Genomic DNA, 12,682 nt, shown 5'->3' with positions numbered 1-12,682 from the left:
GGGGTCTTTGGGTTTGTCAAACACTAGATTATTAAAATTATTGTCTGTTTTGTCCTTTGAACCTAACCTATTCCACTGATCAACTGGTCTATTTCTTAGCCAATACCAAATGGTTTTGTTAACCGCTGCTTTATAATATAATTTTAGATCTGGTACAGCTAGGCCATCTTCATTTGATTTTTTTTTTTCATTAATTCCCTTGAAATTCTTGACCTTTTGTTTTTCCATATGAACTTTGTTGTTATTTTTTCTAGGTCATTAAAATAGTGCTAAATAAATAGATTAGTTTAGGTATTATTGTCATCTTTATTATATTTGCTTGCCCATCCGAGAGCATTTAATATTTTTCCAGTTGGTTAGATATGACTTTATTTGTGTGGGAAGTGTTTTGTAGTTTTGCTCATATAGTTTCTGATTTTCCCTTGGCAGATAGATTCATAAATATTCTATACTATCAGCAGCTACTTTAAATGGAATTTCTCTTTAACTCTAACTGTTGGATTTTGTTAGTGGTATATAAGAATGAGATTATAAGTAAATCGGAAGAGCATAGGATACTTTACCTCTCAGACCTGTGGAAGAGGAAGGAATTTATGACCAAAGAAAAACTAGAGATCATTATTGATCACAAAATAGAAAAATTTGATTATATCAAATTGAAAAGTTTTTGTACAAACAAAACTAATGCAGACAAGATTAGAAGGGAAGCAATAAACTGGGGAAACATTTTTACAGTCAAAGGTTCTGATAAAGGCCTCATCTCCAAAATATATAGAGAATTGACTCTAATTTATAAGAAATCAAGCCATTCTCTAATTGATAAATGGTCAAAGGATATGAATAGAGAATTCTCAGACAAAGAAATTGAAACTATTTCTAGCCATATGAAAAGATGCTCCAAGTCATTATTAATCAGAGAAATGCAAATTAAGACAGCTCTGATATACCACTACACACCTATCAGATTGGCTGGAATGACAGGGAAAGATAATGCGGAATGTTGAAGGGGATGTGGGAAAACAGGGACACTGACACATTGTTGGTGGAATTGTGAATATATCCAGCTATTTTGGAGAGCAATTTGGAACTGTGCTCAAAAAGCTATCAAACTGTGCAGACCCTTTGACCTAGCAGTATTACTATTGGGCTTATATCCCAGAGAGATTTTAAAGAAGGGAAAGAAACCTGTATGTGCAAGAATGTTTGTGGCAGCCCTCTTTGTAATGGCTAGAAACTGAAAACTGAGTGGATGCCCATCAATTGAAGATGGCTGAATAAATTGTGGTATATGAATATTATGGAATAATATGGAAAAGGCCTGGAGAGATTTACATGAACTGATGCTGAGTGAAATGAGCAGGACCAGAAGATCGTTATATACTTCAAGAACAATATTATATGATGATCAATTCTGATGAATGTGGCCCTCTTCAACAATGAGATGAACCAAATCAGTTCCAATAGAGCAGTAATGAACTGAACCAGCTACGCCCAGGGAAAGAACTCTGGGAGATGACTATGAACCACTACATAGAATTCCCAATCGCTCTATTTTTGTCCGCCTGCATTTTTGATTTCCTTCATAGGCTAATTTTACACTATTTCAAAGTCCAACTCGTTTGTACAGCAAAATAACTATTTGAACATGTATACATATATTGTATTTAACTTACACTTTAACATATTTAACATGTACTGGTCAACCTGCCATCTAGGGGAATGGGTGGGAGTAAGGAGGAAAAAAGTTGGAATGAAAGGATTTGCAACTGTCAATGCTGAAAAATTACCTATGCATATATCTTGTAAATAAAAAGCTATAATAAAAAAGTAAAATACCACACAATAAGATTAAAAAAAAAAATAAATTTACTGACCTACTCCGCCATCTTCCCAGAATCCATCCCATATATATATATATATAAAATAGTTTTAATCTGGAAAAGAATACCCTTCAGAACTTACATTTCTAATAAGGAAAAACTAGAACTGCATTTAAAGTGTATAAAGATTGCCTGTTGCTTTTATTGGAAGGTAATTCAGAAGAGGATTTTAAATTAAAGCCAATTCCTGATTTTTGGTCTCAAAATGTTTCACTTCCAGTTCTTTGGTCAAATAACAAATCAAGGATGATTAAAACTATTTTTGAAGACTGTTTTTCAATGATTTTAGCTTAGTATTGAAAAATATTGCAAAAACAATATCTATTTTAAAATATTACTGATTTTTTTAGGTAATGCCTCAAGTTATCCTATTGTTTGAGACTGAGCATTCAAATTCCCTTAGATGTAGTCAGACAGATTGAAAAAGAACTAAGAGAGAACAAAGTCATGAAAATCTAGAGGAGAGTGTTTCAGGAGAAGAAAATTGTTATCAATTATCAAATATTTTAGAGAAGTCAGGAAGAATAAATATTAAAATAATTAGAATCACTAATTAAGAGCTCATTTTGTTGGTCATGTAAATGGAAAGAAGGGGTAGGAAAACAAGAGATAATGTGGAACTAGAATACCAAAATTTGGGGAAAGTAGTTTTGTTTAATAGGTCTGAAGCCAGATTGTATAGCTTTATGAAGATAATTTTGAAGTGATGAATAATTGAGGCATTGATTTTAGATGACTTTTAAAATAAGCATTTAGTTGAGGAGAGACCATAGTAAGAGCTTAATGAATTTTTTTCATTCATTCATTTATTCCCTGTGCATATTTGCTAAACTAATCTAATTGCTATTCCCTATTGATTTTATTCCATTTTCAATGTCTCTGCTAGGCTCTCTTTTTCCCAAGGTATAAGTTACTTCTCCTTTTCCTTTTTGAATTCCTGCTTAGTAACAAAGTTAAGGTCAAATGTCATCTTCAGAAAGTTTATTCTGATCCCCTGATGATTAATATCTTCTTGGGAAATTATCTCGTGCCTACAATGCATGAATCGTATCTTTAATTTTCTGAATCTATCTTGTTTCTTCCAATAGAATCCAAGCTTCTTGAGGGCAGGGACTGTTGGTTTCATTTTTGTCTTTATACCCCCAAACCTACCAGACAAAGTAGTCAATAAAAAAGTTCTTAATAAAGTCTTGAAGTAAATGGAGAGCATAACTGTTGTGAAGACTGAAATGCTCATGTCCACTTGTAATGACATTCCCATTAATATGCTGGTGATATCTGAAAAAACTCATCAGTAAACAGAAAGCTATTAAGAGAAGTTAAAACAAAATTTTATTACATATATCTACTTTGTATAGAATACTATATAGTATAGAAATAGATTATTTAACTGAATATTTTTAGTAAACTGTCTTAGCCTACATGAATAACCTTTTCTTATTCGTTCTACATTTTTAGTGACTGTATTTTTTCTTCTAGATTGTGCAGTATATTGACAAATTTTTTCTTGCTATATGCTGTGGCCATCATTGCTCATTTATTTTTATTTTAAAGAACACTCTTTTTTTTTTTTTAATATTAAAGCTTTTTCACAAAGCATATGCATGGGTAATTTTTTCAACATTGACCCCTGCATAACTCCCTGCTGCAAATTTCCCCCTTCTTCGCCCTATCCCCTCCTCCACTCGGCAGACAATCCAATATATGCCAAATATGCTGAAATACATGCCAGATCCAATATGTATATACATATTCACACAGCTATCCGGTTACGCAAGAAAAATCAGATCAAGAAGGAAGAAAAAGAAAAACTGAGAAAAAAGAAACCAAATGCAAGCAAATAATAAGAGAGAGAATGAGAATGCTATGCTGTGTTCTACCCTCTGTTCCCATGGTTCTCTCTCTGGGTGTAGATGGTTCTCTTCATTATTGCATAAGTGGAACTGGTCCAAATCATCTCAGTGTTGACGAGAGCTATGTCTGTCAGAATTAATCATCATATAGTCTTGATCTTCTGATTCTGCTCATTTCACTTTGCATCAGTTCATGTAGGTCTCTTCAAGACTCTCTGAAATCATCTTGCTGGTCGTTTCTTGTAGAACAATAGTAGTATTCCATAGCATTCATATACCATAATTTACTCAGCCATTCTCCAATTAATGGACATCCATTCAGTTTCCAGTTTCTAGCCACTACAGAAAGGGCTGCCACAAACATTTGCCTCCTTTAATAGCTCTTTGGGATATAATCCCAGTAGAAACACTCCTGGATCAAAGGGTATGCATAGTTTGATAACTTTTTGAGCATAGTTCCAAACTCCTATACAGAATGATTGGATCTGTTCACAGTTCCACCAACAATGTATCAGTGTCCCAGTTTCCCCACATCCTCTCCAACATTTATCATTATCTTTTCCTGTCATCTTAGCCAATCTGACAGGTGTTTAGTGATATCTCAGAGTTGTCTTGATTTTGTTGTATTGATTGATTTTTCTAATCAATAGTGATTTGGAGAACTTTTTCATGTGATTACAAATAGTTTCAATTTCTTCATCTGAAAATTGTTCATATCCTTTCACCATTTATCAGTTGGAGAATGGCTTGAACTATTATTTATTTGAATCAATTCTCTATATTTTTATATTTTCTCTATTTCTCTGTTCTCTATATATTTTAGAAATAAGGCCCTTATCAGATCCCTTGGATGTAAAAATGTTTTCCCAATTTATTTCTTCCCTTCTATTCTTATCTGCATTAGTTTTGTTTGTAAAAACAAACAAACAAACAAACAACTTTTTAACTTAATACAATCAAAATTATCTATTTTATGATCAGTAATGATCTCTAGTTCTTTTTTGGTCACAAATACCTTCCTCCTCCATAAATCTAAGAGGTAAACTATCTTATGTTATTCTAATTTATAGTATCATTATTTATATCTAGATCATGAACCCATTTTGACTGTATCTTGGTATATGGTTTTAAGGTGTGGGTCAATGCCTACTTTCTACCATACCAGTTTCCAGTTTTCCAAGCAGTTTTTATCAAATAGTGAATTCTTATCCTAAAAGGTGAGGCTTTTTAGTTTGTCAAATATTAGATTATTATAGTCATTGGCTATGTTGTTCTGTGAGCCTGACCCTATTCCACTGATCAACTAGTCTTATTTCTTAGCCAGTACCAAACGGTTTTGATGACCGCTGCTTTATAATATAGTTTTAGGTCTGGTATAGCTAGGCCACCTTCATTTGCTTTTCTCTTCATTAATTCCATTAAAATTCTTGATCTTTTGTTCTTCTATATGAATTTTGTTGTTATTTTTTCTAGGTCTGTAAAATAGTTTCTTGGGACTTTGATTGGTATAGTACTAAATGAATAGATTAGTTAGAGAGTATTGTCATTTTTATTATATTTGTTCAACATTTCCAAGAACACTTGATATTTTTCCAATTGCTTAGATCTGATTTTATTTGTGTAGAAAGTGTTTTGTTGTTTTGCTTATATAGTTCCTAACTTTCCTTTGGGAGATAAATTCCCAAATATTTTATATTATCAAGTTATTTAAAATGGGATTTCTCTTTGTATCTCTTGCTGTTGGATTTTGTTAATGAAGTATAAGAATGCTAATGATTTATGTGGATTTATTTTGTATCCTTTCCTTTTTCTAATCAAATTAACTAAAGATTTATCTATTTTGTTGGGTTTTTTTCATAAAACCAACTCTTAGTTTTATTTATTCATTCAATAGATTTTTTTAGTTTCAATTTTATTGATCTCTCCTTTTATAGAAATTCAAGTTTTGTATTTGGGGTTTTTTTTATTTGTTCTTTTTTTTAGCTTTTTTTCTTGCAAGTCCAATTTATTGATCTTCTTTTTCTCTATTTTATTCAAGTAAACCTCTAGATATATAAAATTTCCCCTTATTATCTCTTTGGTTGCGTCTCACAAATTTTGGTATGTTGTCTCATTTTTGCCATTCTCTTGGATGAAATTATTATGTCTATGATTTGGTGTTTCACCCATTCATTCTTTAGGATGAGATTATTTAGTTTCCAATTTCTTTTTGGTCTATTTTTCCCTGCCTCTTTTTTTGATGTAATTTTTATTACATTGTGATCTAAAAAAAAATGCATTTACTATTTATGGCTTTCTGCATTTGATTTTGGGGTCTTTTTGTCCGAATATATGGTCAACTTTTGGATAAGTTCCATGAACTTTTGAGAAGAAAATGTACTTCTTTTTGTCTCCATTCAATTTTCTCCAAAGATCTGTCATATCTATTTTTTCTAGTCTTCTGTTTACCTCGTGAACTTCTTTCTTATTTATTTTATGGTTTGATTTATCAAGTTCTGAGAGAGCAAAGTTGAGATCTCCCACTATTATAGTTTTGCTATCTATTTTTTTTGCAACTCTCTTAACAACTCTTTTAGGAATTTAGATGCTACATCACTTGGTGTGTGTATCTGTTTAATCTTGATATTGCTTCATTATCTATGGTACCCTTTAGCAAGATATAATTTCCTTCATTATCTCTTTTAATCAGATCAATTTTTGCTTTTGCTTTATCTGAGATGGGGATGGCCACCCCTGCTTTTTTTACTTTACCTGAAGCATAATAGATTCTACTCCAGCCTTTTATCTTTACTCTGTACGTATCACTCTGCTTTAAATGTGTTTCTTGTAAACAACATATTATAGAATTCTGGCTTTTAATCTAGTCTGCATTTTATAGAAGAGTTTACCCCATTCACATTTAGAGGTAAAAGTACGAATTCTGTATTTCCTGCTATCTTGACCCCAAATTATGCTTTTTTCTTTCCTTTTCCCTCCTCCCCAGTATTTTATTTATAAGCACTACTTGCCTCAATCAGTCCTCCCTCTTTAAAGACCCTTCCCATTTCTTATACCTTTCTCCTACTATTTCTCTCTTCCTTTCTATTTAGCCTACTCCTCCCTTTTTCCCCTTCCTCCTTCCACTTTTCTATAAGATGAGATATTTTTCTCAGTGAAACCAAATATATATCTAATATTCTTTCTTTGGGCCAAATCTGATGAGAATAAGATTGATACAATATTCATCACCCTCTCTTCTTTCCCTCAATTATGTGTTTTCTTTGCCTCTTCCTGAGATGTAATTTCCCTCATTTTAACTCCACTTCCCCCTCCCCTTTTTCTGTTACAATCTCCTTTTCATTTCTAATTTCTTTTTTATATTATAACAGTAAAATCAGATTATACATGCATTCTCAAGGTATATGCATAACAGAAATACAGTTCTCAAGAGGTTTTTTTTTTTTTTTTTTTTTTTTTTTTTTTTTTTTTACCTTTCTGTGTGCTTCTCTTGAGTTCTGTATTTGGAGGTCAGTTTTTGGTTTAGCTCTGGTCTTTTCATCAGAAATACATGGAATTTACCAGTTTCATTTAATGTCCATCTTCTTCCCTAAAAGAAAATTCTCAGTTTAGCAGGGTAATTTATTCTTGGCTGCATTCTAAGATCCTTCACTTTTCAGAATTATCAGATTCCAGGCCCTTCGATCCTTTAGAGTGGAAGCTGCTAGGTCCTGAATAATTCTTATTGTGGCTCCTTGGTATTCGAATTGTTTATTTTTGGCTATTTTTGGCTGCTTGTAATATTTTTTACTTGGTCCAGTAGTTCTCGAATTTAGTCATGATATTCCTTGGGTTTTTAATTTTAGGGTCTCTTTCAGGAGGTGTTCAGTGAATTCTTTCAATGGTTTTTTTTACCTTCTGTTTCTATGATATTTGGGCAGTTCTCTTTGATGATTTCTTGAAAGATAGTGTCAAGGCTTTTTTCATCATCATGTATTTCAGAGAGTCCAATAATCCTTGAATTGTTTCTCCTAGATCTATTTTCCAGGTCGGTTGTTTTCTCCATTAGGTATTTTACATTTTTCCTATTTTTCATTTTTTTTTTTTTTTGGTTTTGCTTGACTTATTCTTGTTGTCTTATTGAGACATTCATTTTCATTTGTTCAATTCTGAATTTTAATGTTATTTTCTTCATTTACTTTTTTTTTTTTTTTTACTTCTTTTTGTATTTGTCTAATTGAATTTTTAACTCAATTTTGTTTTGTTGTTGTTTTGTTCTATGGAATTTTTTTTTCCATTTCACAAATTTCTATTTTTTTAAGAAGTTATTTTCTTTTTCTGTTTCACAAATTCTGTTTTTCTGGGAGTTGCTGTCTTTTTCCAGTTTATCAAATCTATCTTTTAATGAGTTATGCTTTTTCCATTTCACTATGTCTGTTTTGCATTGTCTTTTCTAAACTCTCTTGCAAGGCTTTCATTTCTTTTCTCCATTTTTCTTCTACCTCTCTTGCAAGATCCTTTTTAAGTTTTTTCTAGGAGAGTCTTGTGTGATGGGGCCAGGTTACTTCACCTTTTGGAGCTTCATCTGGAGACGACAGTCTATTTTTAGTCTCCTCAGGATTTGAAATCTGTTCTTTTCTTTTGCCATAAAAGCTGTCAATTTTTACTCTTTTACTCATTTTTTTTTTTTTTAAGCTAAGGTTTGCCTTTAGGGCAGGAAAGGTTTTCCAACTCACTACAGCTGTGCTGGGTCAGTGCTGATTCACTCTTGGTTCTAGGTCTGCCATGTGGTGTCAGCAATGCCCTGGGGCTCTGTGCTGTGTGCGCTGGCCTTTGTGGTCACAGTCTGCACCACCACCTTGAGACTGCACTGCTCCAGGACTCTGAGCTGTCTGCGCTGGAGTTTGTGGTCAGCTGCCTAGGCCTTTCTGTCTCTGCATTGCCATATTGAGACTGCTCTCTCCTGGGCCTCTGCTTTGTCTGCTGCCTCTCTCCTGTTTCTGATTGAAACAGATCTTTTGTGGTCTGTTTCCTCCTGTAAATTCTCTGCCCTGTGATTTCAAGTTGTCTGTCTGCCTCCCTCCTGTTTCCATTGAAACAGACCTTCTTTGGTGATCTTTGAAATTATCTTCTGCTAATAATCTGTTGCACTTCCAATATTTGTGGGTCTGCCAGCCCAGAGCTAATTCAGAGGCTAGATTATTGTGAGGGTTGTAAAGAAGGTCAGAGATAAATGTGTGTCATCCATGCCATCTTCAAGAATTCCTACTCTTAATAGATTTTCTTAATACCATACAAATCCAATATGAACATTTAATTTTATGTTGATCACATTTTGGATTGGTAGTTTCCTGTTGTTATATAGGATGATAACCTCAATTTCCTCAATAATATCTTTATTTCTGTATCATATTATGAAACGAATTGTTATGTCAGTACTTCATACAGACTATTAATGCCAGTCTGTATATTTTGTTGGCATCATTCAGAAAGGGTAGTCCTTATTGGGTTTACTTATCTTCCTTGCATCATCTCTTGTTTTAAGAATCTGGGGTTCATGGTCTTCACTCAGTCTACTGATTGCTCAATAGATGTGAAAGAAAACAAATCAAAGTCCAGGAAATTTTTGCCAAATTGAATATAAGAAAATGCATAATCAAATAACAAACAATTCAATAGCAACCAATGTTTAGAATAATTTTCAAATTAGTGTTATACAGCTTCTGATATATGCAAAACAAAATTATAAAATGAGAATCAGTTTTGATTATCTCCATCATGTAAATTGCAAATAACATCATTGAAGTAGCATGTTCTATATATGGGATGAAAAAGTCACTCGAGTGATTTGGGGGTATTGCTGGGACTTAAAGAGTACTCTGTTTAAATTTAGAATTTTGATTATCTAGCCAGAAGTCTGATAACATAAAATGGACTAGACCAGTGTTAACTTTGCAGCAAGTACATATTATTTTTGCAGATATTTAAATAATTTATAACAATGATTATATGTAACAATTGCTAAAAAGTATTGAAACATACTGAAACTCCATTAACTTTAATGCAGGTTGGCACTTTGAGAGAGAGGGATTATGGGTTTTCTCCCATAGTGCTCTCTGGGCCTAAGAGCTTCAAGGGAGGTGTGAATTCACAAAGTTACACAGTTAACTTTGTGAATCTCCCATACTTGTGAACTCCAATGAGTAAAGGTGTGAACACAAGCATTGTAATTAGTTCTACTTAGTACCTTGTTTCTGGTTCTGGCCCAAAACATCTTCTTGTAAGATCAGATCAATAATCTATCAACTCTAATGAGTTATCAGTTTGTAAAGATTCCAACATCTCCCCCTTTCTTTTGTTTAAGAACATAGGGTGGTTATGAGCTCCCTGACTTCTCAGGGAGGTGAGAACCCCCAAAAAAGGTGATCACGCCTTCCCTGACACCTCAGGAAGGGAGATGAAAACACCAAAGGAAATAGGAAATCAAATCAGATTAGCGGGTTTCTGAAGGGGCTCACTTGAAATAGGTACACATAAATCCATCAATATGGGCCAGAACTTTGAAACAGATATACATGGTATACATAAATCCATCAATTTGGGAGGCATTACACATAATTTACATAAGCACATAGCAATATAACACAGGCTAGAAGTAATGTAACAAATAACATGAATTACCATGAAAATTTAAGTGCTGCAATAATCTCATCAACAATTTTTTATCTCAAGAAATCCAATGATTCTTGCCATTACATAAAATACATAAGCACATAGCAATATAACACAGGCTAGTAGTAATGTAACAAATAACATGAATCAACCTGAAAATTTATACATGTCCATAAGTCCTAGAAATAGTCCAAAAGGATTCCATTGTCCATTAGTTCATGTGCCAGGAATCTAATAATTCCTGTAAGCTCTGAAGTACTGTAATGGTCTCATCAACAATTTTTCATCTCAAGGAATCCAATGATTCTTGCTGGTTTTTCAAGAACTTAAAACAGTCTCATCTTGTGTTAGGAAATCTAATGATTCCTGAATATTTTAAAAGTCCTTTTAACAGTCTCATTGTCAGCCATGCTCTTTCAGTGTCAGATCCTTCTTAAATCTCCTTTGTTTTGAAGTTTTTCTCTTTTCCTATTTCATCTCAGGAAGTCCAGTGATTGTTGCTGGTTTTCCAGGAACTGAAAGCTGAAGATTTTAAAGTTCTTTTAACAGTCTCATTGTCAGCCATGCTTTTTCAGTAATGAGCACAATCAGCAACAGAACCACCCGATATTTCTTGGGTCTTCTCCTTCATTTCAAGGGTCTGCTCTGTCTCTCTGCAATGGATAAGGCGAATGTGGCTCGTTGGCACCCATCTGATTCCTTCTCCACTTGTAGAGATGCAAGCAAACCCTCTCCCCCAAGCAGTTAGCCTATCTGGTCCCTTCTATTCACCACTTTCTGGATCTCTCCACATCACCTGGCGATTATCTAAAGATAGTGGAGCTGCTTGCACTGGACACTGCTCTTCTGATGGGTCTGTCTGCTGGAGCCAGTGCATCTTTATCAAAGATTAAAAAATTAATGGTATAGAGAACTAAATTTAGAAGTTCTCTAGGGTTACCCATGGCTCCCCCTTTCTTTTGTTTTTGGAGGAGTGTCTTAATGTCCCTGTTTCTTCTTTCTACGATTGCCTGACCTTGAGGATTAAAGGGTATGCCAGTAGTGTGTAAAATCTTATACTGTGCACAAAAGTGTTCAAAATGTTTGGAGGTATATGCAGGTCCATTATCTGTTTTTATTTCTTGTGGCACACCCATAATTGCGAATGCTTGAATGAGGAATTCAGTGACTACTCCGGCTGTCTCTTTTACTGCTGTAATTGCAAAAGTGAATCCTGAAAAGGTGTCTACTACAACGTGGATAAAAGACAGACGACCAAAAGATTTATAATGGGTCACAACCATTTGCCAGATTTCTTTTTTATAATAAACACTGGGGAATTCCAAGGACTTAGAGAAGGTTGTAAGTGTCCTTGGTCAAGCTGCTCTTGTACTATATCTAATAAGGCCTGAATTTTATCTCTTGTTAAGGGCCACTGTTCTACCCACACTGGTGTATCAGTTTTCCACTGAATAGGAACCGGTGAGAGTGCTGGCAGGCTTACAACAACAGCCCTGCCTAAAAAGCCAAAGTACTTAATTTTAATCCTATCTGCTGTAAAATGTCTCTTCCCCATAGATTGAGGGGATTTTTTAACCACAAAAGGAGTAAAAACTCCTGTTTCATTTTCAAATGTCCATTTCATAGGGGCAGCACTAACTTCTGCTGCTATTGATCCTCCTACCCCAGACATGTAGGTGTCTGCCTTAATCTTTGGCCAGTGACTGGGCTAGTTGGTACCTCTAATTACAGTATGATCTGCACCTGTGTCTACCAGTCCTTTTAATGGTATTCCATTCCCATAAATAGCGAGCATAAGTTGGTCATCTGTCACAGCTGCAGTCTAAAATATTCCTGGACTCTGCTGCTTGAAGTCAGCATCTGGGCAACCATCATCAGATTGTCTATTAGGGGTATGTAACAGTAAGCCTGATATCACAACTTCTCCTGGTTGATAAATCACAGGTTGTCTACCTGTGTTAGTGATGGGATATTAGCTACAAATTCCCCAGTTTCCCACATCAGTGTGTGGGTGGCCACTGTTTTGTAAGCACCCTCAGGAGGTGAACTGGTCAAGCCTACTGTGCCTGGAGGCAAGGGATCCATAGGCTGGACAGGAACAGATTTCACCTCTCCAGGGGATATCTCAGTAGTCTCTACTGCATACAACTCTGTTTTTCCTAATTGCAATCCCCTTTTCCCCTCCGATTGCCTTTTGGCTGATTGATTGTGTAATCTCCTTCTTCCATCTGTTTGCCTTTTGATTGAATGATCATTTCTAAAGACTCTCTGGGTGTAACCTCGGCTGCCATCTTGCCCCAC

The 12,682-nt window shown here is 34.4% G+C and overlaps 1 protein-coding gene across 2 annotated transcripts in view; it reads left to right on the top strand.

Moving 5' to 3' along the window:
• STX8 (syntaxin 8) overlaps positions 1–12,682 on the top strand; it is a 287,983-nt gene that overhangs the window by 138,045 nt on the left and 137,256 nt on the right. The window lies entirely within an intron of this gene.

Source organism: Antechinus flavipes, chromosome 4 (assembly GCF_016432865.1).
Source record: "Antechinus flavipes isolate AdamAnt ecotype Samford, QLD, Australia chromosome 4, AdamAnt_v2, whole genome shotgun sequence".
Classification (NCBI taxonomy): Eukaryota; Metazoa; Chordata; class Mammalia; order Dasyuromorphia; family Dasyuridae; genus Antechinus; species Antechinus flavipes.
The sequence above is the reverse complement of the archived record's forward strand: the minus strand, read 5'-3'. Positions and strand labels throughout refer to the sequence as shown.